Raw genomic sequence first — 6,675 nt, 5'->3', positions numbered from 1 at the left:
GCTGAGACTGAGACATGAATGCAGAGAAGTGCCATTGGGTTCAAGAGCAAAGCCATGGCTGACCTGGTGGGCCTTGGAAAAAGCCATTTCAACAGAGTCCTTGGAGACCCAAGGAAAGGTTCATGTGCAGGTGAACTGGTAACTGAAGGGAGAAGAGGGGGTCTGGTGTGCTGTGGTTTGTGGTTCTCTGTGAAATGATAGCTGAGGTCTGCTGAGAGAGAAGCCATGTAGAGATCTGAGAAGTGCATGAGTCACCCTGAGAAGTAGGGGGGCTGTGGAAGATGCTCTCAAATTGAGTGTTGAATAGGGTCTTGGTAATACACCCCCATCAGCCCCTGCTTTTTCTCCCAAGCAGCCAGCACCTGCAGATCTGCACCCCGCACCTGCAGATCCATCTGCACTCACCCCAACAGCCCCGGGAGCACCTGCTGCCGCGTCACTGAGTACATGCTGAGGACGTGGGTGCCAGCTCCAGCTGGGGGATGAGGTACCACGTGGCAGCCCTTCCGAAGCCTGAGACCCTCCAGGTCCCTGAGAGGTGTCCCCGAAGTAGAGCATGCTGGGCCGAGCCATTCTGTCAGGTGTGGGAAGGAAGCAGGTTTCCCTGTCAGTAGATCTTGCCTTACCAGGTGGTGATATAGTCTCCCTGCCCCGAGTCCTTCATGGAGTTTTCTGAATGGCTTGCTGGGTCAGTGAAAAAGCTGGGCTTGTGTTCCTGGACGATGACTACTGCAAAGAGCTGGCGCCAGTCAGGCCCCACCACATGCGAACCCCCTTGTTCATGGAGCTGAAAGGACGTTGGTGATGAGGAGCTGTTTCCCACGGGCCACCAGGTGGCTCAGGAAGCGAATGTCTCGCTCCGTCTCAGGATGTACTTCTCCATGGCCTGCTCCATCCACTGGCACAGGAGGCCCTTCACATGCATGTCTGGAATGGCGCCTGTCACACGTTATAGACACCCAGGAAGTGGTCCACCACACAGGACAGCAGGGCCACCTCCGGGAGCAGGATGCCCATGACCTGCTTGCTGGAGGGACTCTTGCCAGAAGCGTCTTATCTGATAGAGTGGGATAGGCTAGATGTCTCATATAGGTAGAGCGTTCCCTCCTCTGGCGTGGGCTGGAGGCCCCTGCGGGCCATCCCCAGCTGCACCCGGTGGAAGGTGCCGATCTTCATCAAAGGCTCTTTCTGAATGTCCCGTGGAAGCCATGGATGTCAAAGCTGAGGCTGTGTTCGTACTTCTGAATTTCCTTTGGGAACTGTTGGTGCTCAATCAGGATGCCACACATGGTGGCACTGAAGCTCTCAGTTGCAGTGAGACCTCAGCATCGTGTAGGCTGATCGTGCTGTTGGTGTAGGTGGCCCTGGGACCAGGAGACTGCAGACCTCCGGGGACATGAGGGCATGCACCATTCGCTAAAGACCCTGGTAAAGAGCACACAGGTGAAAACTGAGCTCACTGCCCACCTGTCAGATCAGTAGGCACCAGGATCCAAGATCCACAGCCAGAGCAGGAGGGTGAGGACCAGGTGGCTCGCTGGCCACAGTGGCCTGGACACAGCAGCCAGTGCAGTGTTGCCTGCAGCCCCCCACCTGCCATGCCTGGTGCTCATCTCCTGAGCAAACCCTGGGCAGTCAGCCAGTCTGCCACCCTCCGACTGCAAGGTTTTTAAATTATATTTTTAGCTTAGGGCATGCATTACTTCTTTTCCATATTGTATTACCTGGGACCTCTGAAACCTTCGGGAAGCTTTTGTGAGAGAATTCTGAAAAACTGAAATACTCCTCTGGAATACTTTTCTACTCATCAAGGCATTTATTTTCTTATTCATCGCCTGAACTGGTAGCCATAGGGAACTATTACTTTTGTGACTGTCTTATTTCATTAGCATAATGTCACGGTTCATTCGTGTTGTAGCATATGTCAGAATTCTCTTCCTTTTAAGGCTGCACGTCTCCCATTTTACATTGTAGCATGTTTCTCAGTTCCGAAGCCCTTTCATACCCATTATTCCCTTTCACCCTCACTTTCTCCATATTGCAGCCAGGGAGTGGCTGTTACTCCCAGGTTGCAGCTGAGGACGCAAGCCTTGCAGTCTCGGGACCACTCAGAAGCCAGGCCTGGGACCAGAATCTAGGTTCCTGGTCTCTGGTCCACTGCACGCTCCCTGGTGCATGGCTGTATGTGCAGACCACTTGCACAATTGTGCGTTCCACATTCCTCATCCACACAGCTGAGGCCCACATAGGCGAAGGGGCAGGAGACCTCTGAGAGAGAACAGGGCCAGCGACACGTCAGTGACACGACAGAAGTGGAGGAAAGGCCAGGGGTGCCAGAGGACCTGGCAACAAGCTCACTCCGGGCCCAGTCCAGGCAGTAGGGCTCCTCTTACCAGGACAGCTCACTTTCCCTCTGGGACACAGGGATTTTGCCAGGCCAATGCCAGGAGCTGGGGGACACAGAGAGCTGTAGGAGCAGCCAGCCTGACAAGGTGAATCCTCAAAGTTAATAGTCAGTGATTAGATAAACCAGACAAGAGAGACTGGTAATGAATAGGGATTTGAAATATGTAGTGCTGGCTGTGGGCACGCTGCCTCACATGCTGCCAGCGGTGTTAGCAGCTCCCTAAATGAGCGGAGTGAGCTACCACGGAAGGACTCCATTTGGGGTATCTGGCTGGGGTTGGTGGGGATTACCTTTGAGGCTGTAATCACCTCTCTTGGCATTCATGTCCAGGCCCCCAGACAGTCCTGAGTAAGAATCTGCTTTTTGCTTTGGAGAGTGTACTCCTTGCAAGCACTAGGTGTTTTTGGATGCTGCAGGCAGTCCGACTTCCAAGCAGCAAAGCTCCTATTCCTGAAATAGCCGAATAAACCAAACGGCCAGCCTGTCAGTAATGATCTCCGGGGCCAGGGCTCGGCCAGTGCGGGAATGCACAGGGATCGCTGTGCCTGGATTGCCACTGGGAAGCTGCTCTGTGCACTGCCCAGCTCAGTGTTCTCATTCGTAGACTGTTCCAGAAGGCTTGCTGTTCGTCACGGTGAGGGGGTAGGTTATCCCGCATAATCAGATAGTAGCTATCATTCTTGGAGCACAACTTTTCAAATGAGTTAGAATGCTACAAAATGCTCTGGACAGTAAATTACAAGGAACACAATCCAATGTGTCTCTTAAAATTCTAAAGGCACGTTTATTTCCTTAGGAACATTATTATGAACCCCATGCTCCAAAGAATTGGTAAAACATGCAAATGTTAGTTAATAGAATGCTGGATAAGCAGCTTCTTAATGAATTTCCCGTCTTGATTCGGTCATGTATTAATTTTCTTAAAAGACACTGAGTATGTTTGAGGATGATTAAGATTCAATAAAAAGCTAATACAAGAAAGTGACCTTAGTAGCAACTCAGACTCTGCATCGGACACAGAATTCCCCTCTATAAACTTCCTGACAAGTTTTCTTGCCTTTTCTCAAAATTATCTGGTAGCAGGAGCTCACAAGTCCATTCCATTTATGAGTGGACTATTGGAAAATTCCTTTATAATTTTTACCTCTGAAGCCATAGAGAATAAAGTCCATCTCTCTGCTTCCCAGTTCCCTGGATAATGAAGACATTTACATACCCCCGTCCCCACCCCAGTTTCCTTTTAGTGAAGCCTGTCATCTCTAGCTCCTGAGCACTTCCTCAAATGTTTGCAGACCATCTCTCCAAAGAGAACAATGAGAGCAGACGTGGTAACCCAGCTCCAAACGCCATGGGACCATCACCTCCTTCCTTCTGCAGGAGTGCCTGTGAGTGCTGGCTCTCTCCAGGGTCATTCTCCCTGGGTTCAAATCCTGGCTCTGTACTTTCTATTTTGTGACCCCATGCAAGCAACTAAACTCTTTCATGATAAGTTTCCTCATCTATTAAAGGGAGCTAATTATATTATCAACCTCATAGGCTCACAGGCTACAGCAATTGAGATGGTACATATAGGTACTTAGCACAGACTGACAACATAGTAAATGCTCAATAAATGTGTTTGCTTGGATAACAGTGATCATGAACACAGATGATGAGACATAACTGGCTGGGTTCACATCCCAGCTCAGGTTCAAATTTTTGCTCTGAAAGGCCTTGGGTAAGTGGCTTAAACTCTCTCTGCCTCAGTTTCCTTATCTGCAAAAGGGAGTTCTTATAAGGTGCTTGGAACAGAGCTTGGAAAGTTAAAAGGGCCATATAAGTGAGGGCTATTCTTATAGCTTAAAAGTGCATCTTAATTTTAAAGGGAGTCACATCAAAGGTTGGCCCATATTGGAGCTATGGACACCAGCATGCCAGCTCCCACACTCCTCCTCATCAGATGGTTTGTGCACTGAGAGTTCGCATTATTTATATTTTTGTATCTCAAACTACCCCCTAGCAGAGCATCTTGAATATGGTAAGTACTTTTAGAATTTCTGATCTGAAAGATAGAATCACATCTATCTTTCCTCTGTGCTACTTGAAATCTGCTTTCTTAGGTTCTGAATAGTTTAACTACATACTTTCTCTCCAGACTTGAGGTGAGAATTGCATCATCAGAAATGGCCAGGATCCTCCCAGGTAGAATCCATCACCACACTGTAGCACCTGCTCCACATCAGAGCACCTCACTGCCTGGGCGTCAATATCCTCACGCCCCACGAGTCTCCACGGCCCTGGCACAGGGACGTGCTCATCTGTTTTCCTATATTTTGGGGGCCCAGGAACATTTACAGTAGCTCCCATTTCTTCTTGCTCTTGCCCACTGCCACTGGCAAAAAGTATTTCTCAGAAGCACTTAGCACAGAGTGGGTGCTTGAAAATATTTTTTGAATAAATGCTATGCTTAACCTGTCTAGTATCCACATTTGTGACAGAAAAAAAAAATACTGATATTGGAGAAACTTGTTGAAACTGAAAAAGTATTTCCAAATGACTATTTTTGTTAATTCTGAAGTTAGCAAAATTCAAGATCGCTTCATTTTTTGTATCCAAAATGTCACTTCTCTGAAGAAAAATCAGAATCCTATATAATAAAAGCCTACTATGCAAATTGTTCGACTAGGAGTTAGACCGGGAGTTCCACCGCTCACTATGACATGTGCTGACCAATAGGGGGCGGCATGAAACATGGCGGGCAGCAGTGGATGTGCTGCTGGCCCCAATGGGCCCCGACGGGCCCCGATGAGAGTGAAACCGGATGGTGGAGCAGGTGAGCGGGCGGTGCCAGGCCAAGGTGGGTGCGAGCAGGGGCCCAATCACCCTGCTGATTGCCCCACAAATGGCAACCAGCACAGCAGTGGGGGGCAGGGTGCTGAGGGAGCCGGGCTGGGGGCCCAGCCCCAACCGATCGCCCACAGACGGGATGATGGAGCAGGTGAGGGGGTGGCACTAGGCCATGGTGGGGTTCTGGGTGGGACTGCAGTGCTGCGAGCCTGGGGCACTAGCTGGGGCCCGATCCCTGCAGGCCACCCCGTGGGACCCCACCCATACACGAATTCATGCACTGGGCCTCTAGTTAATTCTATAAAATAAAATAGCTTGTTTATTTTTCTGTCTTATTAGAGTTTAGATATTCAGTTTATTTACTAAAATAAAATATTGTACGAACTCATACTTTGTTTTTAACAAAATAAGATAACACAAGTGTACAGGTAATTAAGAGATTTCCGTTGCTCCTATATATTGTCCTTAGGCCAGTTTTGTCACTAAGGAAAAGCACTGGATTATTTCTTTCCATTGTCACACCTTCCTTCAATTCCCAACTCCAACTTCTCCATATAAGTACTTTAACTTGGTTTTTCCTGCAATGGAAATAATAAGCAAAGGCATCACAAACAAAGTCAAAAGTAATCAATTGGGAGAATACCTTTAGGGTATATTGATGACAAAATGTTAGTATCAGTAAGTTATTAAGACAAAGACAAAAACCCAGTAGAGAAATGGGAAAAATAATAGGAGCAGGTAATTCACAGAATACAAGAAAGTGTTCCACTGATGTTTAAAAGCTGCTCCACTTCACTAGCAATCAAAAAGGTGAAAGTGTAAAATGTAATGAGATATTCTTTTCCTACCAGATTGACAAGGTTGAGAAGAATGAAAATAATAGGAACCAGTATTAGTGTGGTTTTGGAAATGGAACTCGCCAGAAGCAGTTGTAAGGATTATAAATAAGTATTAGCCTCATGGAGCAATTTAACAATGTTAATTGAGGACTTTTAAAATGTTGATACTAATAACGATACAATTAACTTTAAAAATGCATTCCTAAGGAATAAAACTGAAAACTGTACAAAGATGTACACAGGACAGCCAATGTAGTATTGTTTATAATAACAAAAAAGAAACCAGGAACTACATAGATCTCCATCGATGAGATATTAGTTAAATAAATAATGGAATACCCATAAAACAAAGTACTATGCAGCCACAAAAAATAATGAGGTGGAGGTATGTGTCCACAATAGGCACTTAAGAAAAAAAGCAGATTATAGAATATGATATGGTATGATGTATGCTTATTTTACAAAAAAACATAGAAAATAGCTGAGAGTAGTTGAGAATATATTTGTTCTCTGGTTTTACACATCCGCACTTTTTGATATTTTAACAAGTATATCTTAACACATATTTTATAATAGAAAAATATACCTATTTGAAAATAGTAT

The 6,675-nt window shown here is 46.6% G+C and overlaps 1 pseudogene; it reads right to left on the bottom strand.

Annotated features, from left to right (window-relative positions):
- Positions 1-405: 405 nt before the first annotated feature.
- Positions 406-1,600, bottom strand: LOC102440182 (annotated as a pseudogene).
- Between the last annotated feature and the right edge of the window lie 5,075 nt (positions 1,601-6,675).

This window comes from Myotis lucifugus, unplaced genomic scaffold (genome assembly GCF_000147115.1).
Source record: "Myotis lucifugus unplaced genomic scaffold, Myoluc2.0 scaffold_8865, whole genome shotgun sequence".
NCBI classification, from domain to species: domain Eukaryota; kingdom Metazoa; phylum Chordata; class Mammalia; order Chiroptera; family Vespertilionidae; genus Myotis; species Myotis lucifugus.
The sequence above is the reverse complement of the archived record's forward strand: the minus strand, read 5'-3'. Positions and strand labels throughout refer to the sequence as shown.